We start from the raw sequence: 15,080 nt of genomic DNA, 5'->3' as shown, positions 1-15,080 counted from the left end.
TCTTTGATATTACACCAATAATCAACAGATAGTGGTTTCTTAGAAGTTAATTTCAATGTGGATTCTGAAACCAAATCAATGAATTCTGTATTCTGTTATATTAAACTCTATTAGTCTATCTTGTACCTTGAACGGATGTTCTACCTGTGGATAATTTTCTAACACCACGCATTGCCCATTTGGAAAATAATGATTGATTATATCATGCTGATCTTCCAAAAGTTAACAGAGTTCAGCATAAAATATAAAACATCTCAATTATTAATGCCACCACCAATCTTATCAGAAAAGTCTTGTAGTATTGCAAGGTTGTCAAGGTGATAATGGCAGATATAAAGTTTCCAAAATTCTAATTGCATGTGAAACTTGAATTTTATTATTGGAAACAAATACAGTCATTTGTTTTTTTGAAGTGCTATTCTCGTTTTATTTCATTTTGAGAAATTATCTGCCAAATACCACTCAAGTCTGTATAGCCATTGTTTATCTATCAATCACTCTTTTATGTATAGCTGGTGTTCCATGAAAAATGTAGCTAAATCTGCTCTGAACTCAAACAATCCCACAAGTATTTTTCCTTGAAATATCCCTCATACTTCAATAAATAGCCAAAGTATGTTATGTTCATCCTATTCCATCACAGAGTATTAAAAAGATAGGTACTTGAGTATCAGAATTGAAATTAATAATTTTTACTTCTTTATCAAGAACACATGTTTTCCTCTGATTATGTGACAGTAAAGAATGCAAAAAAAGAACTTCTGGGTCAAATGGGGGAGATTTGGGGAGAGTTACAAACATGCAGAGGACAGAGAAGCTCTGCATCCTTTCCCCATACCTTGCCTCCAGATTTTTCCCATCCGACTGTTTCTGAATCACTTCCCTTTATGATGGACTGATAATCTAATGGGAAAATCAGATTCCACTGCTAGATAGTGGCAGTGTTGATTCTGACACCAGACCATGCTTCTCTTGCTAGAGAACTTAAGACACAGAATTTCATGATATGATTAGATCATGGAGCAGGAAGCAGGGAGATTTGACGTGTAGAACTGGTCTTTTTGAAACACCCAACTCATCCACAGGACAAAAATATTTTCATAGTAACCATGAAACAAATAAAGATGACAGCTAGGGAAGAATTATAGATAATGAAAAAAAAGGTAATGCATTCCATAAATATAATTATGCCAGAAAACATTAACATTTTTATTTTTTTATATTTTATTTTATATAATTCTTACATCATTTTTCATTTTTGCACAATGTATGCATTTTCATTTGGGTTATATTCCCATACAATTTCACCCCCCCTTATTTTGACCCTAACGCTTCCTCTCCCTGCCCCTTTCCCCCCATGTCTCTGGTTTATAATTGCTTGTTGATTTTGGTTTTTTTTTTTCATAGAGGCATGTTTTATTTATTTATTTGTTTGTTTGTTTTTTGTTTATACAAGCACTGGGTACAGTCAGAAGCGTGGGAGGGTGAGAGAATTCACCAGAGCCAGAGCGGGGAGCAGAGCAGGCAGAAGGACCGAAGTACACTGCTGAGGGGAGCAGCGGGTGGCAGGAGAGGTCTGAGCACTATGTGGGACCCTCCTCTGGTGGCCGGGGAGCAGCCGGGGATCGAACCGGCACTGAGGAGGCTGCGGCCAGCTTCGCAGCCCAGCGCTCAACCGCTGCGCAACCGGGGAGGCCCTGCTTGTTGATTTTGATTTTCACTTTGTATTAATTAGTCTTTTTCCTGGTCCCTTATTTAAGTTTTCTAAATTCCTGCTATGAGTGAGACCATCTGGTATTTTTCTTTTTTCTTTCCGTCTTATTTCGCTGAGATGATCCCTTCTAGCTCCATCCATGTTGCTGCAAACTGCATGTGTTTATCTTTTTTGATTGTTGAGTAATATTCCATTGTGTATATGTACCACATCTTCTTGATCCAGTCATCTATTTTTGGGCATTTGGGTTGTTTCCATAGCTTAGCTATTGTAAATAGTGCTGCTAAAAACATAGGGGTGCAGGTGCCCTTTGGAATTAAAAAACATTAACATTTTTAAATTAAATGTTATAAAAAAATCACGTATTGCTGTACTGAAGGCCAATGTTCCATCATTCCCTTTTATTTTATTATTCTATTAAAAGCAGTGCCATATTTCCAGATATTTTCAGAGACGCACCTACATAAAATCAAAGCTCTATATCTAAGAACTCTCATTGCAAATATGATAATACAGGAACTTCAATTAAATGTATTATAAAAGAACCACTCACTTTGGCATCCTATCTGTCTGAAATTTCCAGATGTGGGGAAAAAATTAGAAGGAATAAACTTTTTTATGATCTCTTCCAGTATTAAGGAATGAAAGGGGTTTTTTAAAGATTTTTTTTATTTATTTATGCATACAAGAGCTGAGGTACAGGCCAGAGGTGAGGGGGGGAGGCGGTGAAAGGATTCACTAGAGACAGAGTGGGGAACAGAACAGGCAGATTGACTGAAATACACTGCTGAGGGGAGCAGCTGGCAAGTCAGGGGAATTCTGTGGCTTACACCCCAGTTCTTGTATGCATAAATAAATAAATCTTTAAAAAAAAAAAAGAAAATGAAATAAGATGGCGGAAACAGAAGACAACTTAGGAAAATAATGGGGGGGTGATGAAAGTCTTCTGGGAGTGAGCATGTGGCTATTACCATAAGATCACAAAATCTGGTTCCTACCCAGAACACGGAATAACAGAAGACACTGGAACAGAGATGTGGGGGGGGGGCAGTGTGGGGGGAGAAGGGATTAAGTTGATAGATACTTGCTGTATTTTTCCAATTGAAAAATAATATTGAAAGACATTATTGGGTCTCCCTGGTGGCGCAAGGGGTTAAGTCTCAGCACGATGAAGCTGTTTGAGGCCACTGCAGCCCCAGCACACACACACACACACACACACACACACACACGTACACATACCCCCGCACCTCTGGCCTGCACCCCAGCTTTTGTTTGCATTAATAAATAAATCTTTTTTAAAAAAAGAGTGGAAAAGAGTGGTCGAAGGTTTCGTCACTTACCCTCCCAACCCCCACCATAGCACCCACAGGAAGGGGTGACGCGGTGGTCACTGTCTGTGAACAGGACTCTTCAAGATGTTTTCTGTTAAAATAAATTTCTTCGTGTAAAAGAAAAAGAAATAACAACAAAAGAACAAAAACTGAATCCCTATCATAGTATATCCTGTGACACAGATGTGAATAATGTTTACCAAATCATAATAATGCACATACTGATTGCTGATTTAACAAACAATTGATGATGCTGGGAAAATTAAGAGAGGAAGAAAAGAGTTGAATGTAAGGAGCTAAATCCTCCTTTACCATAATAGGAAATCAATGAATAATTTCTAAAATTGAAAAATCAACAAATAGTGATGAGGATATAATTAAGAGGCATGCATGTAGATACCAGGGGAAAATACAGGTAATGTAGTCAACAGTCTAGGAAGTGGAACATGATATTTTATTTATGTAGTATTGATATTTTCATTACAAGAATGCATAGTTTTTATGTAATTTTTATTTAAAATTATGCTGTAACAAACCATATATACTAATTTTTGCATTCATTTCTTTTTATTTTAAAGATTTATTAATTTATGTATACAAGAACTGGGGTACAGGCCAGAGGTGCAGGGGGTGAGAGGATTCACCAGAGACAGAGTGGGGAACAGAACAGGCAGATTGACTGAAATACGCTGCTGAGGGGAGCAGTGGGCAAGTCACGAGAGGTCTGCTGCGGCATGTGGGTTGCTCTCTGGCCGCGGATAGAACTCATGCTGCAGTGGCTGCAGATAGTTTCATAGGTTGCCTCTTAACCCCTTGTGCCACCAGGGAGGCCCCTGCACTCATTTCTGATAATGTCTCTACAAAAAAATCCAGGATGGGGCCTCCCTGGTAGTGTGCAGCAGGCTGAGCTCAGGGCTGCGAAGCTATCCGCAGCCTCTGCAGCGCGGGCCTTGCAGACTCAGAGATGCCAGACCTCTAGAATCCTGCAGTTTTGGTGAACCTCGTCATGTCCTTCAACATCACTGTCAGTGGCAAGCCCTTCCCTGTGTCTCCTTCAAAGTTGCTTGCACATAAAGTTCCAAAGACAGCAGAAAAATTTCAAACTCTGAGTACTGGAGAGAAGGATTTGGTTATAACATTTCACAGAATTATTCCAGTATGTATGTGCTGGAATAATGGCACTCCATAATGGCACTGGTGGCAAATCTATCTATAGGGAGAAATTTGATGATAAAAGTTTCATTCTGAAGCCTCTCTCATGATGCAAAGGATTAAGTCTCGCACTGTGAAGTTATTGGCAGCCACTGCAGCATGAGTTTGATCCCCGGCCAGGGAGGTCACATGGCGCAGCAGACCTCGCCTGGCTCATCCACTGCTCCCCTTAGCAGTGCATTTCAGTCAATACGCCTGTTCTGCTCCCCACTCTGTCTCTGATGAATCCTCTTACCAACCTTGTCCCCTGCATCTCTGGCCTGCACCCCAGCTCTTTTATGCATAAATAAATAAAATAAATCCTTAAAAAAAAAAAAGAATTTCATCCTGAAGCATACAGGTCCCAGTATTTTGTCATTCACAAATGTTAAACCCAACACAAATAAATGGTTCCCAGTTTTTCATCTGCCTGGCCAAGACTGAGTAGATGGAAAGCATGTGGCCACTGGCCAGGTGAAGAAGGGCATGGATACTGTGGAAGTCATGAAATGTTTTGGGTCCAGGAATGGCAAAGAAGATCGCTATTGCTGAATGTGAATAGACGTAATAAAATTGACTTGTGTTTTATCTTATCCACCAGATTATCCCTTCTGCAGCTCAGGAGAGCACCCTTTCATTCCCATCTACTTGAAATATCCTGTAATCTTTATGCTCTCTTTACTTTGGGTTCCATGTTTTCCTCATCTTCTTCCAAGTCTAGCTGGATTTCAGATTTAAGTTTATGATCATAAAGTAAGCTAAAAACAACAACCACGGGGCCTCCCTGGTGGTGCAGGGGGTTGAGCTCAGTGCTGTGATACTGTCCATAGCCTCTGTAGCACAAGTTGGATCCCTGGCCAGCCAGGGAGAGACCCACATGGTGCAGTAGACCTCTCCGTCTCTCCCGCTGCTCCCCTCAGCAGTGTTTTCGGTCCATCTGCCTGTTCTGCTCCCCACTCTGTCTCTGGTGAATCCCCTCACTCTCCTGCACCTCTGGTCTGTACCCCAGTTTTTGCATGCATAAATAAATAAATCTTAAAAACACACACACAGACATCAAAAAGGAAATGCATCCCTCTCTACCTAGACAAAAGCTGGTACCAAAAGAGAAAAGTTTCTCTTTATCTCTCCTGCTTTGACCAGCATATCTGAGCAATCATGATTCAGATTTGTAACACAAGAAACACAGAGGTATCCAGCAACTTCCTGTGCAGTCCCGGGTTATTGCATGTGCCTCTCAAGGGACACAGAATCCATGTGAGTGAGAGTCCATGTGAGTGATTAGATGTTCAAATCAACTCTCAATTTCTTCTTGACCATTGCTTTTCAAATCTCCCTTCCTTCAGTTTTTGCCTTTCCTTCTAATACATTTCAAAAGTAAAGTGTTTGCTTTCCTATGCCTGGAACACTTAAAAGCATTCAAAAAACAATTGTTAAATGAATAATTTAGAAGAATGAATCCTAGTCTTTCTGGTTCCTAGTCACTGACAAGAGTGCTAACAAGCTGTAAAATTACCAAAATATAGGAAATCATAGGAAGTAGGATGACAGCTCTTCTTTTATATGTATTCACTAAACCAGTGGTTTGCAAACTTAGTGTGCACTGGGGAAATTTAGTTAAGATGTAGATCCCAGGGCTGTGTCTCGGAGGTTGGAATCAGTTTGGGAAGGGATTCAGAAGGCACATTTTTTTAAAAGCTTTATTTATTTATACAAGACCTGGGGTACAGGCTAGATGTGCAAGAGGGTGAGAGGATTCACCAGAGACAGAGTGGGGAGCAGAACAGGCAGACTGACTAAAATACACTGCTGAGGGGAGCAGCAGGCAAGTCAGGAGAGGTCTGCCACTCCATGTGGGTTTCTCCCCGGCTGGCCAGGAATCAAACCGGCGCTGCAGAGGCTGTGGACAACTTCATAGTGCAGTGTTCAACATGCTGCACCACCGGGGAGGCCCAGAAGGCCACATTTTGATTAGGAGTCCCTGATGAGAGGCCTCCCTGGTGGTGCAAGAGGTTAAATCTCAGCACTATGAAGCTATTGGCAGTTCCCTGGCCAGGGAGCTGACCTGCATGGCTCAGCAGACCTCTCCTATCTCACCCGCTGAAATACTCTCTCTCAGTAGTGTATTTCAATAGATCCACCTGTTCTGCTCCCCATCCTGTCTCAGTGAATCCTCTTTCACACACCCGCCCCGCACCTCTGGCCTACACCCCAGTTCTTATATGCATAAATAAATAAAATCTTGAAAAAAAAAGACATCTAGGGATAGACGATTCCGTGAGAATTATGAGAAATATAGCACAGAGCAATTTTCTTGTGGAGTTGAATAAAACATCTTTCAAAAGAGGTTGGAGATGCTAATGTTTTAAAATTAAGAGTTTTGGGCTCTTTCAAAATTATTGTTTCAGACTTGTGAGACTCTAGGTCTGAAATATTTTCACCTTCAGAGCAGGAGAGGCCATTCTCCACTGAGTGGGAAGCAATAAATGAGAAGGGAGTGGGGAAGGAGAGGGAGGCAGGGGACAGTGGCTGATGAGAGCAGGACTAATTTAGAGGTGTTGGTTGTGGTTGATGGATTTTATCCAGATTGATGAATACGCTGTTCAGAATTTTAGTCCATTGACTTCTAGAGTCATTTCTTGTGTAACTGTATCTACCAAATATATAACTTTCCTTACCAAATAATTGGGGTCAACTGTGGAAAACAAAAGGAGCAAACTGTTTGACTGTGTATGCCTAGATCATCAGGCTGCTCCAGAAGCATTAGATTCTCACTCCCGGGAGGGCTCTGAAGAAGCAGCAGGCACGTGGTTTCATGGTCTAAATTCAGCAAGCAGTGAAAAGGCAGTGGGGGAGGGAAGGAAGGTGGGCAATGCAGGACTTGGGGGAGGAGCTGCCACAAAATCTCGAAATCTGCCGTACCAGGGCATTCTTAGGAAACTCTCCATTCACCCCTTTGGTTGACCTCCCCTTCTCATCGTCTTGTACTCTCAACACGATCGGATTTGTGTTTATTCAAAATCCAACCCCCTCTGTCAAACATAGTCCCTGCTTTCAGCTATTCACCAGGTCTGCTGAATCTCTCAGTCCTATTTCCAGGCTTGGTCTGGTTGGGGTGATTCACAAAGAAACCCCAAGGGAGGAGGAGGATGCACTTAGCAGGGTCTATTAGTGTCTGTGAAGAGAAATGCTGCTGCTTGAGGGGATGGGGGTATGGAATCCAACTTCCTGATCACTTCTCTCCCAGACTTTTCCTCCTGTGAATACTGTTCCTTGAATTAATCCCAAGGAGAATGTATTTTCATCCATTATGGTAGAATGTGAGAGAATCTAAGCTCAGTAATTACACATTAGACTTTTCGTTAAGTGAACACAGATATCGGTAACCAAAGACTCCAATACCTTTACATTTATCACATGTATTCTTACTCCATGAGATTTTCACAAATTAAGAAAGCTCAGACTTCAGAGACTTGTGTTTTTATTTCCTTAGCTTATTTGTAAAGGGAGTACGTGAAATTGGCCAGGTCCCCAGGCTACATCCTTTCCTCACTTTCTTATTTTCAGGGGAGGAAACTGAAATTCTGAGTAAAGTAATTTACTAAGTACACACATGGCTATAAAAGAGACTGGGATTCAAATCCAGGTCTATAAAGATTCCAAAATGAAAACTTTTTCAACATGCTTTGTCTTATTTAATAGACATGAAGCATTCATTGAGCAACTGACAAATGAATTCACAGGCTGAATTCAGAGTGGAGGGATGCAGTCTCAGCCCTGAAAAACTCACAGCTTTGTGGAGAAAACATACAAACCAGCAGATAATGCCAATTTAGAGTGGTAAGTACAAAGACAGACCAAAACCAGGGCATTTAGGTGCCCAAAAGAGCAAGCAACAGGCCCTGCCTGAGAAAGTCCAGGCAAGATGACCATTAGTTAACTAGTGCCCATTGCATTCCAGGTCAAGTGGTACATTGAGATAGAGAAGAATAATAGTCAATGTATTGTAATGAATACCATACTAAATATGCATTACCTCACTTAAACTTCACAACCTTGATTCTGAGTTAAATTTTGGAAGATGTCAAAGGGATTTCAAGGCATACTGGCTCCCATGTTATAGTCCCACCTCCTAGCATCACCCCCACTTTTAGATGTGCTGTGATGGAAGGCTTGAATAGTATGACTTAGACCTGAAGCTAAGGCCCCTTTCTGGGCCAGGTGAGACAGGAGACAGGCAAGACAAAGGCTCTTTTGCTGTTCCTGTTGTAGTCCCAGTGACTAGAAGGGCCAATGCCCAAACTGGTTTTCACTGTAGTGTTATGAATACAAAATGCCTATTCCCTTTGTGATCTGTAGGATATTAAAATTCAATCAGGCTAGTCCCATATGCCCCCCTGTGGTACTTCGAATGCCTGCCAAAAACCAACTGACCTTGATTATCTTGCCTGCTTTCCCTGCCCTTCCAGATTGTTCCCTCTCGTGAAATGTCACTCAAGCTGCACTTTCATTTTGTCCTTCCTTGCTCAAGTCAGTGAGGTTATTTTCAAATCTGAAACTGTCCAATTGGAGTCACCATGTAAAAGCGCTAGTGTATTCCCAGAAGTTGGAGGTCACGATGATAATAATTACTATTTCTAATTCTAAATAAAGGTAACACTTTACAGTTCATTTTGTAGAGATTTAAGAACACCCAAAAAGTATATGGAATTTTTTACATTTCCTCATTTAATTAGTAATATGTTAATTTAATTTAATGATGTAAGAAAAAATATTATTTGTCCATCAATACATTTAAAATTGGTATTTTATTATTTAATATACGTGAAACTTAGACAGAAATATGATCATATATTAACAAGAGACATTCATAACTTGGTGTTGGGGATTCTTACAGCTTATTTTTGTATTTATGTCTTTTAAAAATCCACTATATTTGTAATGTTTCTAAGACAATTAAGAGAAAATATTTTGTTTCTAAGAGATGAAGAGAAACCTTTTTTATAGCTCTTATTTGTAAGTACTTTTTTTTTTAGATTTATTTTTTATTTGTACAATAGCTGGGTTACAGGCCAGAGGCCCAGGAAGGTGAGAGAATTCACCAGAGACAGAGTGGGGAACAGAACAGGCAGACAGATTGCACTGCTGAGGGGAGAAGCAGTCGAGACAGGAGAGGTCTGCTGTGCCATGTGGGAATCTCCCTGCTGGCTGGGATAGAATCTGCGCTTCAGAGGCTGCGGACAGCTTCACAGCACGGTGCTTATCCCACTGTGCCACCGGGGAGGCCCTGTGAGTACTTTTTAAATGACATGAGCATAAGTAATTTTTATTTCCACATAATGGATAACAAGCCCAGTTTGATATAGTTCCCTTTATGAGCAAAACACCTTAGAGTTTAGAGGCCTGGAGATACAGATAGACTGCCTGGGTGTAAAAATTAGTTGTATAACTTAATGACTGTGACTCTAGGTATGTAATTCAATCTCCCAATACTTCAATGTACGCATGCTGTAAAAAGCAGTGAAATAGGGTCCTCCCTAGTGGCACAAGGGGTAAGACACAGCACTATGAAGCTGTCCGCAGCCACTGCAGCACTTGTTAGATCCCTTGCCAGGGAGGTGAACCTCTTGGCGCAGCAGACCTCTCCTGCTTACCTGCTGTGTATTTCAGTCAATCTGCCTGTTCTGCTCCCCACTCTGTCCCTGGTGAATCCTCTCACCCCCCGCACCTCTGGCCAGTACCCCAGTTCTTGTATGCATAAGTAATTAAATCTTAAAAAAAAAAGCAGTGAAATAAGAAAAATGAATTATAGGGTTGTTAATATTAAGTGAATCAATGTATGTAAAGTCCATGTTAGAAAATATGGAAACTGCAAAAAAATTAGAGATGATATCAGAAAGTACCCAACTTCAATAACTCCATGGGCAGTGACTGATGCATATGGAACTTTTGTACAAATCAGAAAAGCTGACCCTTCCTCAGAAACTTGATTGTCATCATCCAGAAAGGTGCTTAGCAGGGGGCACCATTTAATAATTACTCTGGGATGTCAGGCATACACCAAGATTGTCCTGAGCAAAACAGGATGTTAAGTCACCTGTGCATTGACGTTAATGTAGGATGTCTTCAACTTGAGACTATTACCGACCATGTTGAACAAATTTTCTGTATTTAGTTTTTAGGCTAAATTCCAGCATGAAGCAGTCACACAGAGTGTAATTATTGAATAAAAATGAATGAATGAAATAGAGAAGGAGGAGGGAACTGAAGGGAGAGGGGCACTAAGAGGAAGGGAAAAGAGAGTATGAATTAATTTGTTAATTGGTATGCTGAATTATTTTCTGAAAGGGTTATAGTAGCAGTGGCTGCTTCAAGTTGTTTTAACTTACATGAAAAATGGAATGTCATTTTCATTTGATTTTAGTAATTGTCAGTGAAAGGCAAAATTTTTCATGTTTTTTTTTTTCCAGTGTTAATTTATTGGCAACTTGGTTTTCTTATAAAATTACATAATTTCTGGGGCCTCCCTGGTGGCTCAAGGGTTAAGTCTCAGCACTATGAAGCTATTGTCAGCCACTGTAGCTCAAGTTTGATCCCCAACCTGGGGGCTAACTAATCCACCTGGCACAGCAGATCTCTCTTGTCTTGCCCACTGCTCCCCTCAGCAGTGTATTTCAGTCAGTCTGCCTGTTCTGCTCTCCACTCTGTCTTTGGTGAGTCCTCTTACCATAGTCATCCTCTCCCCCATACATCTGGCCTACACCCCAGCTCTTGTATGCCTAAATAAATAAAATAAATCTTAAAAAATAACAAATAAAATTTCTTTGTATATTAAAGCTATTAACCACTTAAAATTTTTCTTTGCGATTATTTTGCAGTTTGACTTTTGATTTTTCTATTCTTCCTTTTTTTTTTATAGAGGCATGTTTTTTACTTATTTATTTATTTGTTTGTTTTTTTTTTTTGTTTATACATGCACTGGGTACAGTCAGAAGTGTGGGAGGGTGAGAGAATTCACCAGAGCCAGAGCGGGGAGCAGAGCAGGCAGAAGGACCGAAGTACACTGCTGAGGGGAGCAGCGGGTGGCAGGAGAGGTCTGCGCGCCATGTGGGACCCTCCTCTGGTGGCCGGGGAGCAGCCGGGGATTGAACCGGCGCCACAGAGGCTGCAGGCAGCTTCGCAACCCAGCGCTCAACCGCTGCGCCACCAGGGAGGCCCTATTCTTCCTTTTTTAACATGGTGCTTTTTAATCCTCATGCAGGTAAATTTATTGACATTTGGTTTTATAGTTTGTCATAAATCTTAGAAAATTTCATTCCTGACAAAGATCCTGATATTCACTTCTATTTTTTTCTTCATTCTTCTAGTATTTGATTTTAAAATATATTTATTTCTTTAATACATTTGGAACTGGTTTTATTTGTTTTTGGTAAAATAATTATTCTACTACAATGTGTTGAATATTTCTTTCCCTTCTCATCAATTTCTTTCCCTTTTCATCAATTTCTGATGGCCTTATGGTAAAAATTCATATGTATGGGATTTGTTTCCATGCTACCTTCCTCCACTTGGTAATTCTTTAAATTCTAATTTTCTTTGGTCTCTAAAATCAATTCAAGTAATTAATTCAGCAGCAGTTGAAGAGTGATCAGTATCCTTAAGATTACAATACCTATGTGCAGAAAGCCTAGAAATGACATTTAGTTCATTTTAGGGATGAGAGGTGATCAGGACAGGTAGAACATCATAATCTCTTCAGACTAAGACTCCTTCCCCATAAATAAATATATGGATAAATAAATAAATAAATGTACTTCAAACAGCATGTTATCCTTACACAAAGGAAAGGAAATAAGTGAGACATTGATAATCCAATGTTTCTGTTATTGAAAGAGGTTATCTAGATACTGGTTAGATCTACTGGAAATTTTATCAAGGTGTTGAAATCAACCCTTTGAAAAGGTTATGTGCTTGGAAGCTCAACAACAATAGAGTAAGGGAGTACGTGCAGCTAGCTGCTTTCCAAACAGATGGCAGTGGCACAGCCACTGAGACACCTAGTGGTGAGGATCTTTACTGCACCGTTAGAATTTGCTAGTTGGGCCAGTCTAGGAACCACCTATTCCGGAAAAGGGTGACTTTGGGAAGCTTAGGAACCTATTTTCTTCTCCCCCTCTTGCCCCCCTCCTCAACGAAATAATTTGAGACCTCTATTGTGAACTTGAAGCTGCAGAGACAAATGCTGATAGATTCAGAAACTGAATAGCCTTGGCAAAGTTGGAACTGTGAAGCTAAATTAGTACAAATTAAGTTGACTGACCTGGTTTCTTAGGCCTTGGGATACAGTTGAAGATGTAAACTTAGTCAATTCAATTAGTATTCATTAGTGAGCAACACATGTCTCATCAAGCTTATTTTCACCATTCCCTACCCTTCTAGGCCTCATAAAAACTCAAACCAGAGGATAATTATACTTTTTATTCATTGTAATTATAATGTTTGAATTGTAAGTTCACCCACATTCTGACTATTACAAGGTGAAGATTGTTCAACAGGCCATTCAGCAGAATTTAACACACATTTGATCCACGGAGTTGTATAATACCTGAAATCCATCATTTATGACTGGGGGCATTCTTCAGTGGCTCAGAAAAGGAAGGTTGCCTAGGCTAAGCCAAATCCTAGGTTCTCAGGAGTTGGTAGTTAAAAAAGGATCTCAGTCATTGCCTCCACGATCTTACTTACATTCTACAGGGTACAATTTAGAAAGTATCTACAATAAAGTAGGATGAATGTTATGAGAATGAAAGTACAGGGTACCAATCAAATGAAGCAACTTGGTCTCTGGGGTTACAGAAGGACTTCAGAGAAGAGAGAATATAAGTCAAGTCCTGAAGGATGGATAGGCTCCAACTAAAAATTGGGAAGAAGTTGCCCAGACGGGAGCATAAAGTTAAAAGAACAAAACGACAGTCAATGTGACTGTAACAAAGAATTGAAGAAAGAGGGGCCTCCCTCTCTCTTGGGGTTAAGAGGCACAAGGGTTAAGTTTCAGTGCTGTGAAGCTATTGGCTGCCACTGCAGCATGAGTTCCATCCCTGCCAGGGAGCTGACCCACATGGCACAGCATGTGCCTGTCTCACCAGCTGCTCCCCTCAGCAGTGTATTTCAATAGATCCACCTGTTCTGCTCCCCACTCTGTCTCTGGTGAATCCTCTTACCCCCCCCCACCCCAGCACCCCGCATGTCTGGCCTACACCCCAGCTCTTGTATGCATAAAAAAATAAAACAAATCTTAAAAAAAAGAATTAAAGAGAGAAAGACAGTGGAGAGGCTTGTGATGATCAGGAAATGGAGGGCCAATCTGTAAGCTGAGGAGTTTGCATTTTTCTCCCAAGGCAATGAAAACACAATAAGGGTTTTCTTTTTTTTTTTTTAAAGATTTATTTATTTATGCATACAAGAACTGGGGTGTAAACCAGAGGTGTGGGGGTGAGAGGATTCACCAGAGAGAGTGGGGAGCAGAACAGGCAGACTGACTGAAATACCCTGCTGAGGGGAGCAGCAGGTGAGAAAGGAGAGGTCTGCTGCACCATGTGGGTAGCTCCCTGGCCAGCCGTGGATGGAACTTGTGCTGGAGATAGCTTGATAGCACTTTCTTTAACCCCCGTGCCTCCAGGGAGGCCCCCCCAACAGGGATTTTAAAGAGAGAAATAAAAGCAACAGATTTGCTCCTGAAAAGGACAATTGTAGTTGCTTCGAGGGCAATTGTGACACCATTTAAAAAACTTTTACAGAGGTCCAAATTTTTACTTTATAATCCATTGGTAGTGGTTTTTTATTTTTTATTTATTTTTTAAAAGATTTATTTATTTAGGGCCTCCCTGGTGGTGCAGGCGGTTGAGTGCCGCACTGTGAGGCTGTCCGCCGCCTCTGCAGCAAGGGTTTGATCCCAGCCAGCTGGCGAGAATCCCACATGGCACAGCAGACCCCCCTGTCATGTCCGCTGTTCCCCTCAGCAGTGTATTTTGTCAGTCTGCCTGCTCTGTTCCCCACTCTGTCTCTGGTGAATCCTCTCACCCTCCCGCATCTCTGGCCTGTACCCCGGTTCTTGTATAAATAAATAAATCTTAATAAATAAATCTTGTATAAATAAATAAATCATAGAAGAGCTGGGGTAAGCCAGAGGTGCGGGGGTGAGAGGATTCAGGTAGATTGAAATACACTGCTGAGGGGCACAGCGGCTAAGACAGGAGAGGTCTGCTGTGCCATGTGGGTTAGCCCCCAAGTTGGGGATTGAACAACTGCTGGGGTGGCTGACAATAGCTTCATAGTGCTGAGAGTTAACCTCTTGAGCCACCAGCGAGGCCCAGTAGTGGATTTCTTAATCTGTAAAATGGAGGAAACAATAATATCAAACTCCAAGTTGTAATGAGAATTCAATATTAAGTACTACAGTGTCTAACATATGTGAAATGATCAATTAACTTTGACTATTAATATGTCATTGACTATTCTTGGAGGTAGCTATTTCTTTTCTTTTCTTTTTTTTTTTTTAAGATTTATTTCTTTTATTTATACAAGCACTAGGCACAGTCAGAAGTGCGGGAGGGTGAGAGAACTCACCAGAGCCAGAGCGGGGAGCAGAGCAGGCAGAAGGACCAAAGTACACTGCTGAGGGGAGCAGCGGGCGGCAGGAGAGGTCCGTGCGCCATATGGGACCCTCCTCCGGTGGCCAGGGAGCAGCCGGGGATCGAACCGGCGCCGCAGAGGCCGCGGGCCGCTTCGCAACCCAGTGCTCAACCGCTGCGCCACCGGGGAGGCCCACTATTTCTTTTATT

This window comes from Talpa europaea (assembly GCF_964194135.1).
Source record: "Talpa europaea genome assembly, chromosome: 9".
Taxonomy (NCBI): domain Eukaryota; kingdom Metazoa; phylum Chordata; class Mammalia; order Eulipotyphla; family Talpidae; genus Talpa; species Talpa europaea.
The sequence above is the reverse complement of the archived record's forward strand: the minus strand, read 5'-3'. Positions refer to the sequence as shown.